At 43.4% G+C, this 21,271-nt stretch overlaps 1 long non-coding RNA gene across 1 annotated transcript in view; it reads left to right on the plus strand.

Moving 5' to 3' along the window:
- Positions 1–2,599: 2,599 nt before the first annotated feature.
- Positions 2,600–21,271, plus strand: part of LOC127051797 (uncharacterized) — a 45,980-nt gene continuing 27,308 nt past the window's right edge. The window contains exons 1-3 of the long non-coding RNA XR_007774607.1: positions 2,600–2,680; positions 19,671–19,763; positions 20,738–20,821. This is a non-coding gene — a long non-coding RNA (uncharacterized LOC127051797). The remainder of the gene's footprint in view (positions 2,681–19,670; positions 19,764–20,737; positions 20,822–21,271) is intronic.

Genomic DNA, 21,271 nt, shown 5'->3' on the forward strand with positions numbered 1-21,271 from the left:
CGCAAGTGGACGTCCTCCTTGACGACAGCCGCATGCTCTTTAGCGAGGTCCATCGCACTCGCTTCAGACTCATGGAGGGCCCGCTCCGCTTCCTCCAGCCGTGCCCTTAAATTTGAGTCCCCAAGGCCCTCTTCCCTCAGGGTCTGGGTCCCCTTGGTGGTCTGTCCCACAACCACCTGGGTCCATTTTGTTTCTCAGATATGTCCGCTCGGGGCCCCCGTCGCTTGCTGGGCCCACCTCGTCTGGGTCTCTCTCTCCCTGACAGGTGGGGCGATAGTCTGGGTCCCAGCCTCCTGCGGGGTCTCCTCATTGGCAACAAACCCCAGGCCAGTCTGGGTTCCTGCCTCCTGCAGGGGTCTCATAATTCCAGTTGCCACTTCCAGCAGTTTTAGCCCTTCTGGCCTCACAGGCACCTCCTCTGGCCTCTCCTCAGTTCCTCTGAGGGGGCAGTGCCTCCTAATATGCCGGGGTACCCGGCAGCCCCAGCAGGCACCCGGCAGCCCCAGCAGGCACCCGGCAGCCATACTGCACCAGGCCTCGGCATCTTTCCTTCATCCCTCGTCTGGCCAACCCTCCCTGGGTTGCCCTGGGTCTTGTTCCTTGGGGCAGGGCACTCCCGCTCGCGGTGTCCTCTCTGCCCACAGGCCCAACATGCCCGCAGCCGCCTGAGTCCCCTTACCCAGTGGATCTCTTGAGAGCTTTGCTGCTGTCCCCATTTGGGATGAGGTCTCCCACCTCCAGACCCGTAGGGACAGTCCTGTCTCACGTGTCCTGTCTGACCGCAGGTGTAGCAAGCCCTTGCCATGGGCCTCCTGGCCCTGGTAGTCTGCAGCCCATGCCCCCCACGGTGTCTTCTAAACTCCCACCCAAGGAGTGTCCGCAAGACCTGCTCCTCTTTCACCAGCTGGTTCACCTGCTCTTGGAGGACCCATAGCACCTCCAGCAGTCCCTGTGGGTCATCATCCCCCTTCTGCTGGGGCACTGAGCCCCTGTACCCAACTAGGGACCACACCTGAGGTCTCTGCATAGTAAACCCCTGCATACACAGGATCCATCATCCCTTCTTGTCTCTCCACCTCAACATCCAGGCAATAGTTCCACAGTCCTTGCCCTGACCCCTTGTATCAGGGGTGGACTACTATGCCTGCATTCTCTACCATATGTAGACATGTCAGACTCACCCCTGTGGCACCTCCTGCTGGTGACTTCAGGGAATTAGCTCATATTCCAGCCCGGAGTGCCCTCTGCAGGCTGGTGATCCACCTGTCCGCTGCTGACTCCCCATGTCCCTCTCTGGACCCCAGTGCTGCTTTAACTGGGTCTCCCCCCTCCCAGGGGAACCCTCTCCCCACTATCCCCTCTTCACCTCAGTCATGGCTACTGCCAGTCTCTGTTTAGCCCTCATGCCCTGGGGTAGACTGCAGTGTATCAGCCAATCATCATAGGCAACAAGGGGTTTGAACTGGCTGCCTTTACCCACTCTCTAGCTGCCCCTCTGCAAGCCCAGTACCTCAGAGGCCTAGAACCAGCTCTGCAGCCTGAGGAGTTGCTGGCCTACGGCTTTCCAGCTCTTAAGGCCTTTTCCCAGCCCTGCCTTCCTCTAGGTCCCCCTGGGTGAGTTCCCCTGCCGGCCTGGCCCGCCCGCACAGTCAGAGAGAGACTGCCTGCCCTTGGCTTTCCTGGCTTTCTTATTAGGCCCTGTGGCTCAGTTTGGGGCGTGGCCCCAGCTGCAGCCACTTCTTCAATCAGCACAGCCTAAAGGCTGCTTTCTCCAGCCCCAGCCCCTTCCCAGGGCTGTTTTTAACCCCTTCAGGGCAGGAGCAGAGGTCCACCCTGCTACACAAATCAAAGGGGGAAAGTAAATGATCATTTTTGGCTCAGTCCACTTTGTTATTCCTCCTCCAACTCAGTGTTCATTCTTAACCACCACTACTAGCCTTTTACTATTCATTAGAAATGCTACTATTGAATCAATAACCTTCCTGCTTGGTGATGTGGCTATCCCTACCCAACAAATAAAAGTACCCAGTTAATTCCTCTCCCTTCATCCCCTTCTTCCTCCTGCTGCCTCTGAGCATAACTTACTGTGACATTCCATTCCATATTCCTTATGAAAATATGCATATGACATGAATATGACATAACTGAGATGTACTTTATGCAAGATGGGTCTTGTAAGGTATCATTGGAAAGGTTATGTATTACTGAATGTGATTATCCAATTTGCATGCCTGTATCATTTCTGTATCTGAAGTTAGGAATATTAACTATGTGTTTGTATTTCAAATATGTTACTTTGGTTGTCAACCCCAACCAGCCCTTCAGGTACAACAATAGAAAAGCCAGCCAGGGCTAATGAACCATTAGCAGAGACAATGGACTGTAAAAGAGCTTAATCTTCCTGTGGATGCTGGAGATAGCCTAAGAGCAATGGCTGCCACAGCCCTTCAGAGACCGGGGTCCAAGTCACTTGATACTGGATACCCCTCCTCCCCTTTTGGAATGCCATTGGTTTTCCACTGGAAGACAAAGGGTTTCTGCCTTACACAAGAGCTGTACAAGGCAGGAGAGTGACATCATCATGGTTCTCTCTCTGCCTCCTCACCCAAAGAGACACTGAAAAAAGATCTGGAAGCAAAAACTGAACTGAGAGGAGAAGGGTTGAACCCAAGCTGGAAGGGTGAGTAATAGCTTGTGAGTAATAATACCTGGGGTCTCAAGAGGGAGACCAGTGCAGCAGCCTTTCAAGATTTTCTATAATCTGCATTCAATGATATCTAGGGTGAGAAATACTATTTGTAACCAATTTCCTTAGTGAAATTAGCTTAGTTTGCATGTTTGGTTTCATTTGCTTAGTAATCTGCTTTGTTCTGTTTGCTACCCCTTTTGCCACTTAAAATCTGCCATTTGTAGGTGATAAAATTTGTTTTATTTTATAAACCCAGTTTCTATAATTTCTAATGAGGTTGAGGGAGGAGTGGGGAAAACGTTCCCACACAATAAGGGAGGAGACAGATTTCATAATATAATTTTGGGTCTGCATTCTAAGGGAGGTGGACAACTGAGTGCTGAAGCAAGTCCCTTAAACTGAGTCTTCCCAGAGCTGATCTGAAACTGGGTGTGACCCTGTGGTGTGTGTGTGTGTGTGTGTGTGTGTTAGAGGAGGCTTTAATAGCCTGGCTTAGCAAAACAGATTAAAGGGGGCCCATGCTGGCAGAACAGGTAGACTCAGGGGTATCTCAGCAAATCAGGTGGCTTCCTAAGAGGCATAACCCGTAACAGTCCAGTCTTCATCCCCTTTTTCCTGCTGCCTCTGAGCATCTCTTACCACCCCAAAATGTTCTTTTAAGTCGCTTCATCGAGCTCAGTGTTTTTCAAACCCAGTACTGGGTCGTGGAATGAAAGGCACTGGGTCATGGTGGCTCTGGTCAGCACCACCGACCAGGCCATTAAAAGTCCCATTGGCTAAGGCAGGCTAGTCCCTACCTGTTCTGACAAAGCACTGTGCCCCAGAAGCGGCCAGCAGCAGGTCCGGCTCCTAGGCAGGGGGGCCACGGGGCTCTGTGCACTGCCCCAGCCCTGAGCACTGACTCCGCCAATGGAAGCTGTGGGGATGGTGCATGAGGGTGAGAGCCGCACGGAGCCATTTGCGTGCCTACTCTTAGGAGTAGGACCTACTGCTGGCTGCTTCCAGGGCACAGCATGGTCGACCGTGCCAGGACAGACAGGAAACCTGCCTTAGCACCCCCTGCTGTGCCGCTGACCGGGAGGTGGCTGAGGTAAGCTCGCACCCCAATCCCCTGCTTCAGCCCTGAGACCCCCCAAACCCAGAACCCCTTCCTGCACCCCAAACCCCTCATCCCTTGCCCTACCTCAGAACCGTCACTCCCAGCCCAGAGCCCTGCCCCCCTCCTGCACTGCACCCCCTGCCCCAGCCCAGAGCGCCCCCAAACCTGGATCCCCCTCCTGCACCTCAAACCCTCATCTGCGGCCCCGACCCTACCCCACTCCAGAGCTAGCACCCCCGGCTCAGAGCCCTGACTCCCTTCTGCACCCCAACTCCCTGCCCCAGTCCAGAGCCCTCTCCCACAACATGAACCATCATTCCTGGCCCCACTTTGCAGCCATCACCCCAGCACCCCAAACCCCTCATCCCCGGCTCCGTTGGGTGGCAGGCATCAACAATTTACCTCAACTGGATCGTGAGAAAAAAAATTTGAAAACCACTGATATACCTACTTTTATCTATCTGTCAGTGCTCTCCACAAAGAGTATGTCTCCCTGGACAAAGCCACTCAGCCGCTAGAGTTCTCTCTGTCACACACTAAGAACTTCAAATCTGTAATATTCCTGAAATCTGGACCCCCTCACGTTAGGCATGGTACAAATGCACAGTAAGAGTTAGTCTCAGCCATAAAGAACTTAGTCTAAACGGATGAGACAAAAGGTGACAGAAAGAAAGTCACCTGGAGTCTGTAGTATAGCTGGGAACTGAATCAAGATCTCGTGAGTCACAGTTCAGTGCCTTAGCCACAAGAATACCCTTCTCCTCTGCATTGTGTGCAAAAGAAAACAGCTGTGCCTAGGAGGCTTAAACTAAACCCACATGCGTCAGATGGAAGAATATGGTGGGACTGGAGCAGCCGTCAACATGATCATGGGATAATGTAGCTTTGAGGGGGAAAAGAAGGTTGGCTGATGCCATGGGCAGTTCATTTCAGGAGGAAGATCTTAGGTACAGTTTATCAGAGCAACTAAGTGGATTAGGCTTGATCTAGGGTCATTCTCTTTTGAAACAATTTTCAAGTGCATAAGGTAGCTAGACTGCTTGTTAGGGGAGAGGCTGAGAGGACTTGAAATGGTTCTTTCTTCAGACTTGTCCGACCCTTTCCAGTGTTGTGGTGACGGGAGAACAGTACTGTTTAGGCTGATTTGTGCTATTTCTGAAGCAGTTCACCCAGCCTCAAAAACTAGGGACGATCGTTGCAAAATCATTGCTTAGTCATGTGCTTTATGCTAACTGAAATATAAAATGAGTTTTAACACTTTGCCTTTGAGTCCTACAGGAGACTTAAAATTTACTTGCAGGAGAAGAAGCTTTGATCTGCATATTTTCATAAGTATTCATAAAGAGACAGAAGTAGAAGCTCCTCTTTATTTACCTTTTCATGTCTGCTGGTTTTAAGATGCATTTGAAGCCGAGGAATTGATTGGAAAAAAGGCTTCACTGAAAAATTCAGAGATGGGCTGGACTTAAATGCCTGGCATCCCTGGAGGCAGCCTGTATTTCCCGAAACACAGCACCTCCCTACACTCAGATGGTGTAATGGACCCATCTGTGGCCATGTATATACAGACACCACAGTTACAGCTTAACTGCACACATGTGCAATAGGAACAGAAGGTATGTGCTTTCTAAGTGCAGGCCTCTAACTACTGCATTTTAAGTACTGGCTAGTTTAAGTACAGGCTTATGGGCTTGATTCTCCAGCATCTCTCACTTTGTGCAGTTATTTATACTTGTGCAAAGAAAGCTGCCAGGCTCAAAACATCAATATTTTACATCTACATTGTGTTCAGTTATCACAGGGATAAATGACTATAGAAGGTGCAAGGCAGTAGAGAATCAGGCCTTTTAAATGTAAATACTATCAAGAATTAGCAGATTCTTCTTTAACATTAAATGTAAATAGCAGAGGCCAGTGACTGGGGAGCAAATGTTCCTGGCATAATTAGAGCTATTTGACATTTCAAAAAGAATTGTTAGGTTTTATTTTCCCAAGCAGCTTATACAACTGATCAAAAATATTGTGTAAATTTTTTTAACCATTTTAAAATAGCTTTACTTCTACTTTCCTTTAACTGATAAGAATATTTGATATTTATAATGGTTTCAATAATGTAAGCAGTTTATGGTCCGGTATGGAGACAAGGTCCCTGCCTTGAAGAGCCCTCCAGTGCTAAGTAGATGCAATACACATGAAGAATGGAGGAAGGAATGCCACAATGATGTTGATTTCAGTGGGAGCTAGGTGCCTAAATCCTCTGAAGATCTGGGCCAAAGTAATTGAGTTTATTTAGTGCCTAGGTGTGATTTGACTGGAGATGGTAGTGGCCTTGGTTCTTTATGATAGTATGGTGATATCCATCATGTTTTGTTTAGATCTCTGACTGGCTTATGCCATTCTCAGTTTCATCAGTTTCAAATATATTAAAAAAAAATCCTATTACCGCCCACCTGAGGATCTCAGAACTCTGTCACAGAACCCCCGTGTGACCTTGGTCAAGTCACTTAACCACAGTTTCTACCTGTAAAATGGGGATAATAGCACTTCCCTACAGAGGATTGTGAGGATTAATATGTTAATGCATGAGGTGCTCAGATTCTACAGTGATGTGGGTTGTATACAGAGCCATTCTGTTCATAGAGGAGACCGGGACAACTGCCCCAGGCCCTGCGCTTTGGGGAAACCTGAACTTCAGGGGGATGTAGGGGCAGGGAGGGGGCAGGGCATCCTGGGGGGTAGTGGAGGGCCTGGCACCAGCATCAGGAGTCAGGCCTGTGCCCCACACAAACTGGCCTGGGCCCAGGCTCAGTCTCTGTGGCAGCAGCAACGAGCAACCTGGCCCCAGTCTGCTCCACTCTGCTCTGCCTGCTCCCGGTGTTGCCTGCTGCCACAGGGTCCTAGTGCTTCTAACCACAAGTGCTAGGGCAGGCTGACCCTGACTCTGCCTTTCCACCTCAGAAGGACCCTTCCCTTTTCCAGAGGGACCCTCCACCAGCACATAGGGGGGCCCCTGGTACAGGTGAGTATCAGCCAGTAGTCTCCCTCATCCATTGCCCCACACCGCCCCCTTCCACTGCCCTTTCTCCCCTCTCCCAACACTGGGTGGGGTCCTCCAATGCCACCTCCAGGCCAGGGCTAGCCCTTATTACCCCCTGCCTGAGTGTCCTCCTTGCCTTTCAGCTCTTCAGCCTTGGGGTCCCCCTCCCCGCAGTACCAGAACTTGGGGTCCCACAACTCTGCTGTCTCCATCACTACTGGGGTCCTCCATCCATCTGCTTTTCCACCTCCCTCCGGCCGCAGTTCCCAGAGAAAACAGCTTTTAGAGCCCCTCCACCATGCTGGAGGGTCCTGGGGTTCCAGCACTGGGGGCCACATAGGTCCTCCAAGAGCCACCCAGTTCCGAAGACATGAGCTCTCAATGTTGCGAATGTGTAATTACATTTTTAAAAAATCCACTGAGAGTAGCAAGACCATATGCGGCTGGGAAGTGAGTTTGCTGCAAGAAAGCCCAGGAAGGAGGATTTCAGAATGTAAGCAGCGTGACACTGATCGTGATCAGTGAGTTATTTTTTAAATATATGAACTTCATTATAATTATAAAAAAGAACTACAATATAATATAATAACATTATAATTATACAGCTGGGTGCTATCAATATTTAAGCTGCAGCCAGCAGCTGCCCTTGAAGTTCACTGTAACCAGATTTCACCTGTATAAAAATGTTAAGGGAGCCTCCATACAGACTGATTTGCTCCAGGCCCCACAGCCCCACTAGAGACGGCCCTGGTTGTATAAGTACCTTAGGTAAACAGAACTCTGCCAGAGCTCCTGTAAGGAGTTAATACCATCCCCATTTTACGTATTGGAAGAGCGAGACACTACTCAAGGTCACGGATAGCAAGTTAGTGACATAGCCAAGAAGAGACCCTAGCTCTCTTAACTCCCAGTGCTATGTTTTGCGTTACTAGATGATGCTTTTCAAATACATTCACTTACATTACTTTCCACAGCAGCAGTACGGCAGACATGCTTTTGTTTACTTTTTTGCTTTTTTCTTTTTTGTTTTGTTACTGCCCGAATCAATAAAATGTTTCGTTACAATAAAAATAAATGTTTATTATAAGGCAAAGACCAAAGTAGACTCTTTAAAAAAACAACAACCCACAGATCCACAGTGAAAAATCTTACTCCCAGGTGCTTTCTTGATGCCAACCATAAAAGCTGGAAAAGTATTCATTATAAACTAGCAGATGTGTCAAGATCAAGGATGGATTCCTGGAGTGAACAGCACAAAAGGCAAAATGAAAGGACCTCCTTTGCTGTTTATAGATAGCTCTAGATATACATAAGTATATGCTGTGTGCGCATGCACATATGTGTGCCTTTGTGTTTGTTATATCATTTTCTGATTGAAAATATTCACAGAAAGGTTCTCTTTGAAATGTGACTATCAAACAAGTTCTTCTTTTCTTCTTGGGGTTCCCAGAAGAAAACAGCATTAGGGAGAATTTGACCAGTCCATCCAGGTTAATGCCTCTTTGAATAGCTGGTCTTTAATCTCCATGGTATACATGACACCTTTGGTTCCCAGTTGCGGCCGATTTCCCGTCTCTGTAGTGTAAGAAACCTGCTGTGTGTGCATGTGGGGGGAATTTGGAAAATCATCCGTCTGAGAAATTTGGTAGGTGTCTCATCAGTAATCTTCCACTAGACACAGCTGCCTCATTTAGTGGCAAGGGCAACTGGTGCTCAGAGTGAGTCGTAGATGTATGACATTTAATCCCCTCTTCACATCTTCCCCATCCACCATTAACCCTCATCTACTTCAATGGGCAGCACAACACAAGCTCAGGGCCCAAAGGCTTTGCTAGACAGTATCTTCTCACACTGTCTGCTGCTGGTTCCAATAACTCACTGTATGTCCTTGCATAAGTCATGTGATTTCTCTGTGGCTCAGTTTCCCTAGCTTTAACACAGCGATAATAGGGCTGTTCCGCAGGTCCACTGGAGTAATTCAATTGGCTTCATAGTGTAATTGAGAGTAGAATTTGGGCTTTGATATTTTTAAGCATTTTGAAGATGCAACATATTATATAAATATTAAGTGTTGCTAAGTACTGAATAGATTTTTAAAAGACTCAATTTATTTTTTAAGTAGGCATAGATTTCCAAATTATAGGTGGGATTTAGCTGTGTTAACCATTTATGATTAGTTACCACTGTTTAAAGGGGAAATATGTCCCAGAAGCACAGCAGTCAAAGTTGTCAAAGGAAACAAAGATCACTGTGTCTTCTGCTGCTTCTAACATGGTTCCTAGCAGAAACCCTCACCTTCCCTCTTGGATGTCGGTGAGTGCCATCTATGCAGAGATTTGATTGCAGCAGATCCTAGTACTAAACTAACTAATGCAATAATTCCAGATGCTATTGCCAATGACAATTTAGTTTAAAAACATGAGGCCTGATTTCTTTGTTGCCCTGCCTATTGCAAAGTCATTTTCACAAGTGGGTAGGGTGACCAGATGTTCCGTTTTTAAAGGGACAGTCCCATTTTTCACAGTTGCTATCTGGTAACCCTACAAGTGGGCGTACAACACTTCTGTTCTGAGCTGGTAGCATTTTACATCCACTTCACATCCCAGGGGTTGGGTTAATCAGAGGGCTTGACCCAACTTCTATTGAATTAAATACTAGAGAAACTTTCCATTGACTTTAGCTGGAGTTACAGCTAACCTGTATATAGTTTTCTTAAGGTTAAACAAATCCTTAGTGTTCCTAATTACAAAGATAATGAAATGATTAGAGAATTTAAATCTTTGTAAAAGACCAGCAGTTGTGCTGCTTGTATGTACTGGTTTTGTTCAGTTTAATAAATCATTATTAATCTACATTTAGGCTCCCTTTTCATACCAACCCTGATATTTATGTTGCTGCATTATAGCTGCAACATATGCCATGTTCCTCTCCAAACATAATATGTTCCTCTCAGTCCACTTCCTAGGGGACATGTGTACCTCTCACAAATATCACCATCTCATCCAGGACTAACTCTTTGATACTGACAGAATCAACTGTCACTTGGGACAGCAGAACTGTCAGTAACTGTGCGTCTGAGAGTAGGCTAGTAGACAAAACATCTATTGATTAAGCTAGTGCAGCAGAGTCTCCACAGCCACAACTGACTGTAATTGACCTCATGTATTTCCAGTCTCCAGGGAGAGACCAAGAATTGAAAGTGTGGAAGGGGGGCACCCTAGAAATGGTCTCTCAGGTCAAGGCACCAGGCCCTGCCACTGCCCTTGTTGTATCTCTTCTGTGGCTAGAGGACTTCAGTCTCCAGTATTGTTGCACCATTCTTGTGCCTTCAGCTCCCATGAGAAAGTGATTTGTTTCTTATCATATAAATACAATAAAATCAGGCTATCTTTCTACTTGAAGTTCTGCCACAAATCATGAATAGCTTTCACACCATAGAAAGAATTAAAACAAAATTAACTGGGTAACATAGCACTTCACTATTAGGAATTCAGATATAGTTTAATGCATTTCAGTGGGACTTGAGGCTGTTCAGAATCTGTCAGGATCTATGATACTTGGTCACAGCAGTTTTCTTTTACTACTGCTATTTTACCCATCCCAACATCTGCTCACCTGGTAGGACTACTACTACTGTTTCACCCATCCCATAACAAGTTCACCTGGTAGGACCCTCCCCTAGGGATAAGGCAATAGAATAAAACTGCTTATAGATTACACATCCCTGGCAATAGAAAAGATTGCCTCATGGGAATCTCCCTAAATGGAATTTCTGTGTGTCTTCAGGAGAGATGAGTTTTCACTAAGTGTGTTTTTAAAATCTCTAAAAAGAAGGAGAAGTACTGGTTCGCTATCTCTTCATTGAATGTTACTGTTGTATTTCTGAGTGGGGGGCTGCTGTGTTAATTATACAGCCCTCTGTTCCCCACCAGGAGTCAATTCTCATGATGAGAGCCTAAGATGGAGATATTCAGGTTCATTCAAATACCATTAGAAATCAAAGAGTTTCAAACACTAGTCTGAGATAAATTGTAACATTAACTTCAAATATTTTTTCTTTTAACGAAACAGTAGAACTGCCTAAAAATTACTCATAACAAACAAAATCAACAAAGCTCTAAAATGTATCTGAAAACAACTTTAAAAGTGTTTACATGTCAGTGGTTTCGAAAGGGGCCTGTGTCCTCTCCAACCTAATCTGCCTCAGGATGTCAGCTTCCTCTTTGATTGTTCTCCTTCAGAGGCTGAAACATTTGCATGTGTGATGTACTCCTCTGTGTAGCTAGATGCAGTAGTTAGAACTTCTCCTTTAGTTAGATGCAGTAGTTAGAACTTCTCCTTTAATGACAGGCCTCATTTCTCCTCTCTAATCCCCTCCCACTCCTTCTGGGGATTGTTGCCACCTCACAGGGCACAGTATTACCCTAGAGTTAGTAGGGTATCCATATCCCTTGATTTTTTTTTAGTAGGCAGGCAAAGCTGAGCCCAAAACCATTCTGGTGGCATCAGGGAGGGGCAATTTGCATTAGGTACCTAATCTCAGATAATTACCCTTTTGAAATGGAACTCTCACATTGGGAAAAAAGTGTTCACACATGATACAATTTACTTGGCTTGCTATAATGTTAGATACTGTTTGAATGTCACTATGTGACACCTCGTCTCTACGGCTTATCCTCACTGTCCAGTCTCTTGTCCTAAAGTCGCCTTTAGGACTTCACTGAAAGCCAAGAATAATAGAGGCTGGGCTTGCTTGCTTAAACACTAAATAGAAAAAGTGTCGAGGAAAGCTGTGGAAATGAAACACTGTGCCTAGTGCAGTGGGGCCTTTATCCAGGATAGGGGCCCCATAGGTGCTCCCACATTATAATAAAATAAAGGTAAAATAGAATTGCCTTTGGTTTGAAGTCATAAAATTTTCTATTTCCCCTGCCTCCACCACTTTCCACCATACTGCTGTCATAACATTTTTCCCAGATCTGGACCTTAGCGTCCAAAATATGGGTGTTAGCATGAAAACCTCCAAGCTTAGTTACCAGCTTGGACCTGGTAAAGATGCCACCACCCAAAAAATTAGAGTGATTTGGGGCACTCTGGTCCCCTCAACAACCTTCCCTGGGGACCCCAAGACCTAAATTCCTTGAATCTTACAACAAAGGGGAATAAACCATTTTCCCCCCCCTTCTCCCTTCCAGGTGTTCCCTCCCTGGGTTCCTGGAGAGATACACAGAAGCAAGCTCCGTGAATCTAAACAGAGGGACTCCACGCTCCCTATTTCCAGTCCTGGAAACAGAAGTACCGAGAGGTCTAATCCCCCCCGCCCCCGCTTCACCTAGAAGGTATGCAAAGTCAGGCTTAGTAAATCTAACACAAAGAGATTTTCCCCCTGACGTCTTCCTCCCACCAATTCCCTGGTGAGCTGCAGACTCAATTCCCTGGAGTCCCCACTAAAGAAAAACTCCAACAGGTCTTAAAAAGAAAGCTTTATATAAAAAGAAAGAAAAGGACATAAAAATGGTCTCTCTGTATTAAGGTGACAAATATAGGGTCAATTGCTTAAAAGAAAAATGAATAAACAGCCTTATCCAAAAGAATACAATTTAACACATTCCAGCAACTACACACATGTAAATACAAAAGAAAACAATATAAACCTATGGTCTTCCTATCTTTGTACTTACAACTTGGAAACAGAAGATTAGAAAGCTGGAGATAGAAAAATCACTCTCATAGCCGAGAGGGTCAGACACAAGACAAAGAACAAAGAACTCACACCCAAAACTTCCCTCCACCCAGATTTGAAAAAGTCTTGTTTCCTGATTGGTCCTCTGGTCAGGTGTTTCAGGTTACTCCTTTCCAGGTGAAAGAGACATTAACCCTTAGCTATCTGTTTATGACAACTGCACTCAGTGCATTATCTTGCAACCTCAGCTTGGAGTCTATGGCCTTTTTTGCTGGATGTTAGAAACTGAACAAAAGTCTCTCTTAAATTGAGTATATTTAGGCAGCCCTTATACAGGGTGCCCACCATGCCCCTCAGTTTTATTATCTGTTTTGGGCCGGGACCATGGGTCAGATCTTTAGCTGGTATAAATTGACATAGTTCCATTGACTTCAGTGGAGGGTCACTCATTTACACCTGCTGAGGATCAGGCCCTATTTTGTGCTTGTTTCTTGGAGGCACCTAAGAAATAATAAAGGATAATAATATTATTGAGAAATAATAAAGGATAATGATGTTCCAGGATTAGGTTGCAAAAGATAGGGGTAGAAACTTCTTTTTCTCTTCCTTAGGCACTTCCCTCACTCCCTCCAACCACCCCTTCAAGGGTCTTAGTAATAGTCATTCCCTTCAAAGCAACTACCAGGTAAGAGATGTTCTAACAAGTTCCTATCTTTGATTTTAGCCAATTGCACTATTCATCTACCGCTGCATTGGATATCTCGGTACAGAGGAGCTGGCTGACAGCATCCCATGTAGTAATGGTATGTGGCGCAGCACAATTCAAACACATTATTATTACAGTTAAAGTGTGATGATAGCATCTGTGAAATTGTAACCAACCCATCAAGGAACGTGCAGAATTGAAGTGAACAGTTACACTGGCTATAGAGACTAGTGCTCATAAATCATCTAACAAGCTAAGTATAGACAAAGCTGAGGATTTATAAAACATCCCAAATGCAGTCTTTCCTTTCCCCTCCTGCTATACTGTCACCTTCTCCATGATTGGCTACCAGAGGATGGTATTCTTCCTCTGAGTTTGTTGCCAGAACATCTCCAACTGGTTACAAAATGATTTTTGGTGAGAATCTTGTCACCTTGTTTGATGCTTTCTTGAACCTTTATACAGTTCAGTGGAGTAATGTAAACTATATATGAGTGGTTCTCGCATTGGAATATATGTGCCTCAAGGGGTATGTAAAGTCATGAGATGAAAAAAAAAATGAAAGCAGTAGCAGCCTGACAGTGGGGTTGTTTTACTTTCTTAAACTGTCTTTTGGTATAAGCGAGTTCTGGGAGCCACTGAAAACTGGCAAATGTCTCGCTAGTGATGATATGCAACAGCAAACACGCAGCATGTCTGAAAACCAATGCATTGTGATCAGTAACTTGTTCTTTCTGTTAATTTTACCGCAACCCAATGAATGTAGAAAGCAGCCTAGGGAGATCTCAGGAAAATATAAACATCCTCAGTCATCATAGAACAATTGTCAATGCCAAGTATAAACACTCTCACCCCCCCCAAATCATTAAGGGGATGGTGTGGGGTAAATCCCCCTTCCCATGGGCAGTCCAGCCTTGTCTGATGTTCCTTTGCATTGCACAGCAGCTTCACAAAAGCATGGTTAATGACCAGTCTTGCCTTTTGAGGTCATGTGGTGGTAGGGAGTAGCTTTGGGCTAGGGGTTTCCAAGATTAAAAACCCAGGGGTTGAAGGAGGAACAAGGAATAGTAGCTCACATCCTCATAAGGGTTTAGGGTGCTAACTTGGGCTAATGTGTTTAATCTGTGAAATTCCAGGAGAGTCCAGAAGAGACAGAGGCACAGGAGAGCTGCTTCTTTGTAAATAAATTCCGCTAAGAAAATACTCTGACTCTGCATCATTAAGCTCTCCTCCAACAGCAAATTGACCTGCAAGGCCTCAAAATCTGCCACAACTCTGCAAAGGGGAAACAGTAAGAGGATAATAAAAAGAAGAGGAAAAAGATAATATGGAAGGAAAGACCTATACTAGTAAGTTTTTAATTTAACCCGCAAAAGCTAAATTTTGCCACACTTACTCCCAATAGGTAGCATCTTACTTCATGAACAACCCCAGTGATTTCAGTGGCATTACTTGAAGAATAAGGTATTGTGGGTAACAGAGGCAGAAAGAAGTCCTAAAGATGTGTGTGTTGAAAGGAAACAAGAGGTAGGAGCAATTTAGTCAGGTCTGACATATGTACTGATTTTGGATATGTAGCTGTAGAATCACCACTTTTAGCTGTTAACTCTTATTTAGTGGTATATATTTTAAAATGTATTTAAGATGAAATACAGAATTGTCTAGTCCTAACTGTTCTGGGTTTAAGTGTTCTATGCTTGGCATGACTCATGACACACCAGAAATGTTTTTGGAGCCACAGCACTCCTGAATGCAGCAGGTGGGAAATGGTGGGAAATTATTTATTTTAATTGAAACAGATTTAAACTCCCCACCAAAGAGCAGCCATCTGCAGTGGCCATTTGAGCAACCTGGGCCTAAATTTACAAACAAGAAGAGGTCAAACCAAGCAGCAGCCACCGTTCTCCCTCCCACAACACATCTTACTGATCAGTAGTCACCAAACCCAACACAGATTAAAACTCCCACCCCAACCTCTACTTTTCTCCCATTCACAAATCCCATCCTCTGTGTGCATTAGCCCCTCTCCCATGACTACTCAGTGTGCTTGGAAAGTCAACATATTCTGGCTCTGTGGGACTGGGGATAGATGGGAAAAGGGGAGAGTGCACCTTTGCAAGATGAAAGATGTATGTCTTGGAACATTTAGGAGACAGGCAGCAGTTCTCTTTAATTTCTTCCCCGGTTTCTCTCCTCTAGAAGTCCTTGTTCATTTCTTTAAGTATACATTAAATGTATTACATAAGAAAGTCAGTAAATGGGCTATGACAAAAAGAACCATAACAGTTGTGTTGTTTTGTTGTTATCTCCACCGTGGCTCTATCTCTACATTATTTCAGAGAGGGAAAGAGCAAACTGGCAAGATGTACATCTCTGGACATAGATGCACAGAGTTGTATTCTGCATCTCACTAAGGTGGGAGCAAAGCCCTGACAAACCAGCTTTGGAGAGGGATGGAAGAGCGATTAGCAGCTCAGCATCATGCTCACCTCCTTCAGCAAGACTTTCAGAAGCCCCTGAGATTCCATTGTGCTAGGTTGGAATATTAGGGATGAGAGAGAAAGATGAAATGTGGTATCATCCCAGTGGAGATTTCTTTGCAGTGAATAATGCTGGCCCAGGATCCCCGCTCTTCCTCCTTCCCCCAGCAGTGAATCTCATGTGTGTATGTGTGTAATTATATATATATACCCACACCCACACACATACACATACATGCATCTTCTTGAACAGCCTTTCATAGCACGTCTCTGCAGAGAAAGCAGTGTGAAGACACTATATCTCTGTGTTACGGTCCCTGCTCTTTGTCTATCTCATGAGTCACAGGATTTCCCTGTGGATCTCAGCACATCCAAGGTTTTGGTGGGTCTCACCTCCTGCCAGTTCTGTGAAATGGAGCTGAAAACTCCATTCTCAAAGAGAGCAATAAAATGGAAACTCCATAAATACACATTCATGGAGTAACCCAGCCATTGGGCAGGTTTTCCTGTGCAGGGCTGCATCTGGTCAAGAGTGGTCATTGTCTGCTATAGATCTTAGTTTGGATGGGAACACATTTCTGGCTCCCTTCCACTGCACTTTTAAACAATACATCTCATTTCATCAGTAGGCACGCAGACTTGCTTTCTTACCATTTAGATTAGGCTAGCATGACACTTTTGATGACACTTAGGAAGAGACGATTGAGCTACCCAAGTAACTAGTTAAAAAAATTCCTGGGAAACAAAATACTCAGCTAAAAATATACCCATTGTCATAAGTTCTCCAAAAGGATCCTTTCAAGTTTACAACAGAGAATGAATGTGCATCCAAAAAAAGAATAAAGTCAGCAACTGTGTGTACTTTTCATGACTCTCATAAAAAAAACCTGGCAAACAGATTATTTGTTGGCTTAGTAGATTAGACACAAGGGCTTCTGTAAATTAAAAACAAAAGCAGCTTTGGAACATATTTCACTGTCTCAGTTGGAAAACAAAGATCTTTGCCCCCCCCCTTCATTTCCTTAGGATAATTAAAAATAAAAAAGTGTGCAGAGCTGAATAAATAAAACAAGGGCTGGGACAAAAAGAAAAAAAGAAAATTGTCCTTCAAAGGGATGTCAGCAATCTGAGTTTTCATTTGTCTTTGCTAAGAAGTATTCTAACAGATAGTCTGAATGTAGTTTATTCTTGTCTATTTATGGAAGTTACTCTTTGAGACTGTGTAATAAAAAAACAATCCGTAATTTCAATCTGTTTTAAATGACGCTTGATTTAAAAACTTCCAAATGCCCCTTTAAACATTACACAATGTTCCAGTGTTTTTTAGCATTCCCTATCGGTTCAAATGCATTAAATGCTTCAATTATGGGAGATTTTCTTGTAATTCATTCCACAAAAGTGTGAATGCATTCTTTATGGGTAAAATATGTTCTTATGAATTCATGTTAAATCCTTTTTGGCTATTGTACTTCTCCTTGAGTTTGTAACTGAAAAAAGAGCACAGTTTGTAGTAAAGAACACAGAATATATTTAAAATACAATGCACTATTTAAAAAACCTTCAAATGGGAGGGGGGGAGGGAGGAAGCACAGAAACCATGATGGTAGGATGTCCTGGAGTAGTTCTGTCTTATGCCTCAACATGTTATACAATTATTTACTTTACTATTCAATGAAAAATTTAGAAATTGCAATAATGTATACAAAATACATGCATGGGCCTATTATTAAAATGCCATTTAGAATGGAATACACACTCATTCCGCCTTGATTTTATGTTTTTTCTGCTCCCACCTCATTTATTTTCCCTGTCTTTATTACAGGGCCAAATCTTGTATTTCTAGCACACCCAAAACTCTGACAAGTCAAAGGGAATTTAAAGTACATAAAGAATGCAGGAGCAGACCGTGAATTTGGAATCATGAAATGACTTTAGAATTCTGAGCATATTGAGCTCTTTGGTTAGTTATCAGTTATGCCTTACCTATGGCAATAATTCCTGAAGATTGTTTGAGTCAGACAAATTTTCATATTATTAGCCACAGATTCTAGAACTGTAACCAGAGGCTAGTATTCATATTCATTCAAGATGTGGACTAGCTGGGATTCCAAATACAAATATTATGAATTGGCTGCCCACAAGACCTTCTCCTAATTAATTCGGTTAGATATGGGCCAAACCCTCCTGAAGTATGAGGGTATAGATGTAACCTGGATCAAACTCACCTGCTTTAGTTTTCACAAAGCCCAAACATGATTGTTAGGGATTTGCAATAAACCACCATTTTAGAGAAAAGATAAAACCAAAAGTTTTTATCTGACCCCCCTCACCACTTCTCCTGGACTGTGGCAATCAGATAAAACTCAACTCAGATCCAAACTAGCTCTGGTTTTTGGTTTTGCAAAACCAAAACCCAGCGTCCTTGGTCCCTCTCAAGATTCAGAATAGAATACTCTGCACTCTTAGCTTGTACTGAGGGTCCATTGAACTTCAGCAATGTGCAAGGGGCACTGTTCAAAGGAGATGTAAAATTCCAGTCCTGACCATTGGCGTGTTCACGCATCAAAGCAATCCTGCACCTAAATTTTTTGCACCACATTATTTCAATAGCGTGTGTATCTGGGCATTCAGCCAGCTAGCTATCTACTTGAGTGAGCAATTGCTGTAATTGCATGTGCAGTTATGTAAATAATTGTGCAACTGTAGCTATGCAGTGATGCACACATATTTGCACATGAAGCAGGGCCTCTAGTGAAAAAGCCCTTGACCATACAGTTAATTTTAAGCATGTGAGCAGTCCCATTGACATCAATGGGCTTTGTATCATGCTCTATGTGCAGCCCCCTGCACTAGGGCAGTAAGTCTCAGTCCTTGCACAATATCTCCCTTATTCTCAAATGTGAATAGAAATAAGAAGCATGGTATGAGTTCAGCATGCAAGGCTGAGGAGCCATGGACTTAATGGAAATCCTCATGCTAATGAGATGCTTAGCTGCACACTCCACTTTAGTAGCATTATTGGCAAAGGCATAGCAGCACTTTCCTTGGTGCAGAATCAGGTTTCTCTGCTCCATTTGGCCTGCTCATCAATTTTTACTTTTTGATGGCATGACTGTATTTTTCAGTGCACACTGAAGTTGATAGGAGCCCTTGAAACTTTGATTAAAGACAGCTGGGATGAAGATGTGGAGTTGTAGGTGTTCAAGATGGTCAGAGGATTTTGTATGAAGTTATCTTCACTCTTTGCTTCTGCTGTGTGGTTGCCAAGAGAATACAAAGATACATAAATAGGTTGGATTGAATTCATAAAGCCTGATTCTCTGCTCATTCATATTGGTATAAATCCATTAAGGTCAATAAAGTTATACCAGGGTTGTGGTGTTAAATTTGGTACCCAAGGTACAATAATACCTAAGTACAACTCAGTGAGAAAATAATAATCTCTGATGCATCATTTCTACCTAGGCAGTTTTAAAAATAATTTGATTATTGACCCAGTAATAATAATCATGGTTTCTCTGGGAGCTGAAGTCCTTATGGAAATTTTGTGGTGGAAAAATTACTGCAATTGTACAAACCTCAGTAGCTTTACTGACTGATGATGTCTCTTTGGAAATACTACCAGACAGTAGAACAGAACATGGACTAACGCCTTGCCAAGTTTCTTTCTTCTTTTTTTTCTTTTTCTTAATGTTGAAACTATTTTTCATTTTTCAGAAACTAAACAAGTTTCTCAACATGACAAACATTTTTCCCTTTTAAACTCACATGTCAAGCTCTCTCTTTCTCTCTCTCTGTCGTCACTGGTAAAATCTCAGTTTATGGCTTAGTTTCAGGTTAGAGGGAATGTTTATGACCACCTTATAAATCCCTAAAATATAGAGGTTCAGAAAGGAAATGCTGGCACGACCTTAACTATTGTATAACAGCAAAGTAATCATTCCCTGTATAACTCCAACTATGAATATGTTATCAGTCCTTCTAGGGATAAAAATGGTGTTCCCCAGACCCATGATTGATTCTCGAAGGCAACTGCGTGTTCACTCAAAGCAGGTCAGCATACATCTGGGTAAGTCTTTAATTTTTCCCTATGAATTACAGGTGCAGTCTACCTGATTCATGTGTAAAAGATCTTTGTCAAAATTGCACAATGCAGTTTAAAACTTTGCTTCATGGGTTAGGTTCTACAGCCTCATTGTCTGAACTGCTGGGATGGATAAGGTAATTTGAAATCTGCTTAGTTAAAAATGTGGCCTATTTTAGGTGCATTGATTTTCTGCCAGTGATTTGTTGCATTGGTTTTTTTGGCCCCCTTTCCATGAAAGACCTGCTACATTTTCCTGTGATGGTGATTAAAAGCTATGTCACGCTGCACATGGCTGCCTGAATCTTTCAGAATTGACTATTAATAGAGTTTTTGAACAAACAAAACTGAGTTAATTAGCACATCTGTAATCAGTGATAATCAGCTCCATTCATCTATAACAAACATCCAAGCCTGTTCACAGTACAGTGTAAAATAGGAATGGCAACAATTGGATGTCAATACAATTGGAATGAGCTTTGTTTTTACATAGCCTCAGTCTCTTCTCTGATATTTTTGATTTCATTCATGTGTTCTGTCATGTTCTGTCACTTGTATGTGTACAAGGTTTGTTAGGTGAAAACTCCACTGTAATTTTAACCGATGGGACCCGATAAATTTCCACTATAAATTGGCAATGAGTGCATTATGAATTTCTGGGACCAGCTCTTTTCTGCTGGTATAAAGCAGCAAAGCACCATTGACTTTACTGATTACAGAGTCCATGGGACCTGACACTCTGAAGATGTAACTCAGTGTAGCTCCATTGGAACTAAGCTTTACGCCAGATGAGTTTCTGGCGCCATAAGTACTCAGCCACAATAGCTATAACTGGAGTGTTGGTGATAGCTCCAAAGACTGGAATTGTCAAAGATCACTCATGAGTAGGCTGAAAAATCTCTTATCTCCATTATTCTATATATATATATATATATATATATATTTTCATTTTAAAAAAGTGCTTTAAGGAAGAGGAAGAAAATAATGAAATAACCCTGAAATTAGAACTCATCAGAGTACATTCTGTAGCTCATGCAATTTTGGTGAGTAAATTGTTGACTCAAGACAGTTCTTTTGAATTGATCTGACAAGCTTATTTATAAAGACATAAAAGAAATGAGGGTGCACACTAGGGAAAATAAAGGGATCTGAGAAAAAGAGAAGAATTTAAATCTTCTACACCCTTTTGTGTATATATATATATCTGTGCCATTAAATAGTATAGATAAGTAAATGCCATTGTCTAATGTCACATATCATGTAGATGGTACTCTGAGCATAATGTTTGCTCATTTATCTAGGTTTTCATAGGATTCCTCATCATCAATGATATCTCTCTGTGTTATAGGGATTTCTCAGAAATAGTTCTGACTATGAAGTGACTATATAGTGATGAATGCATCTCAAAGAGTTCAGAGTCTGGGCTTGGTTCAGATAGGCAACCCATTGTTTTGGATGCTTACCTGACGTTTCCTGAGTCTGCCAGATCTGGC

Source organism: Gopherus flavomarginatus, chromosome 5 (assembly GCF_025201925.1).
Source record: "Gopherus flavomarginatus isolate rGopFla2 chromosome 5, rGopFla2.mat.asm, whole genome shotgun sequence".
In the NCBI taxonomy this organism is placed as follows: Eukaryota; Metazoa; Chordata; order Testudines; family Testudinidae; genus Gopherus; species Gopherus flavomarginatus.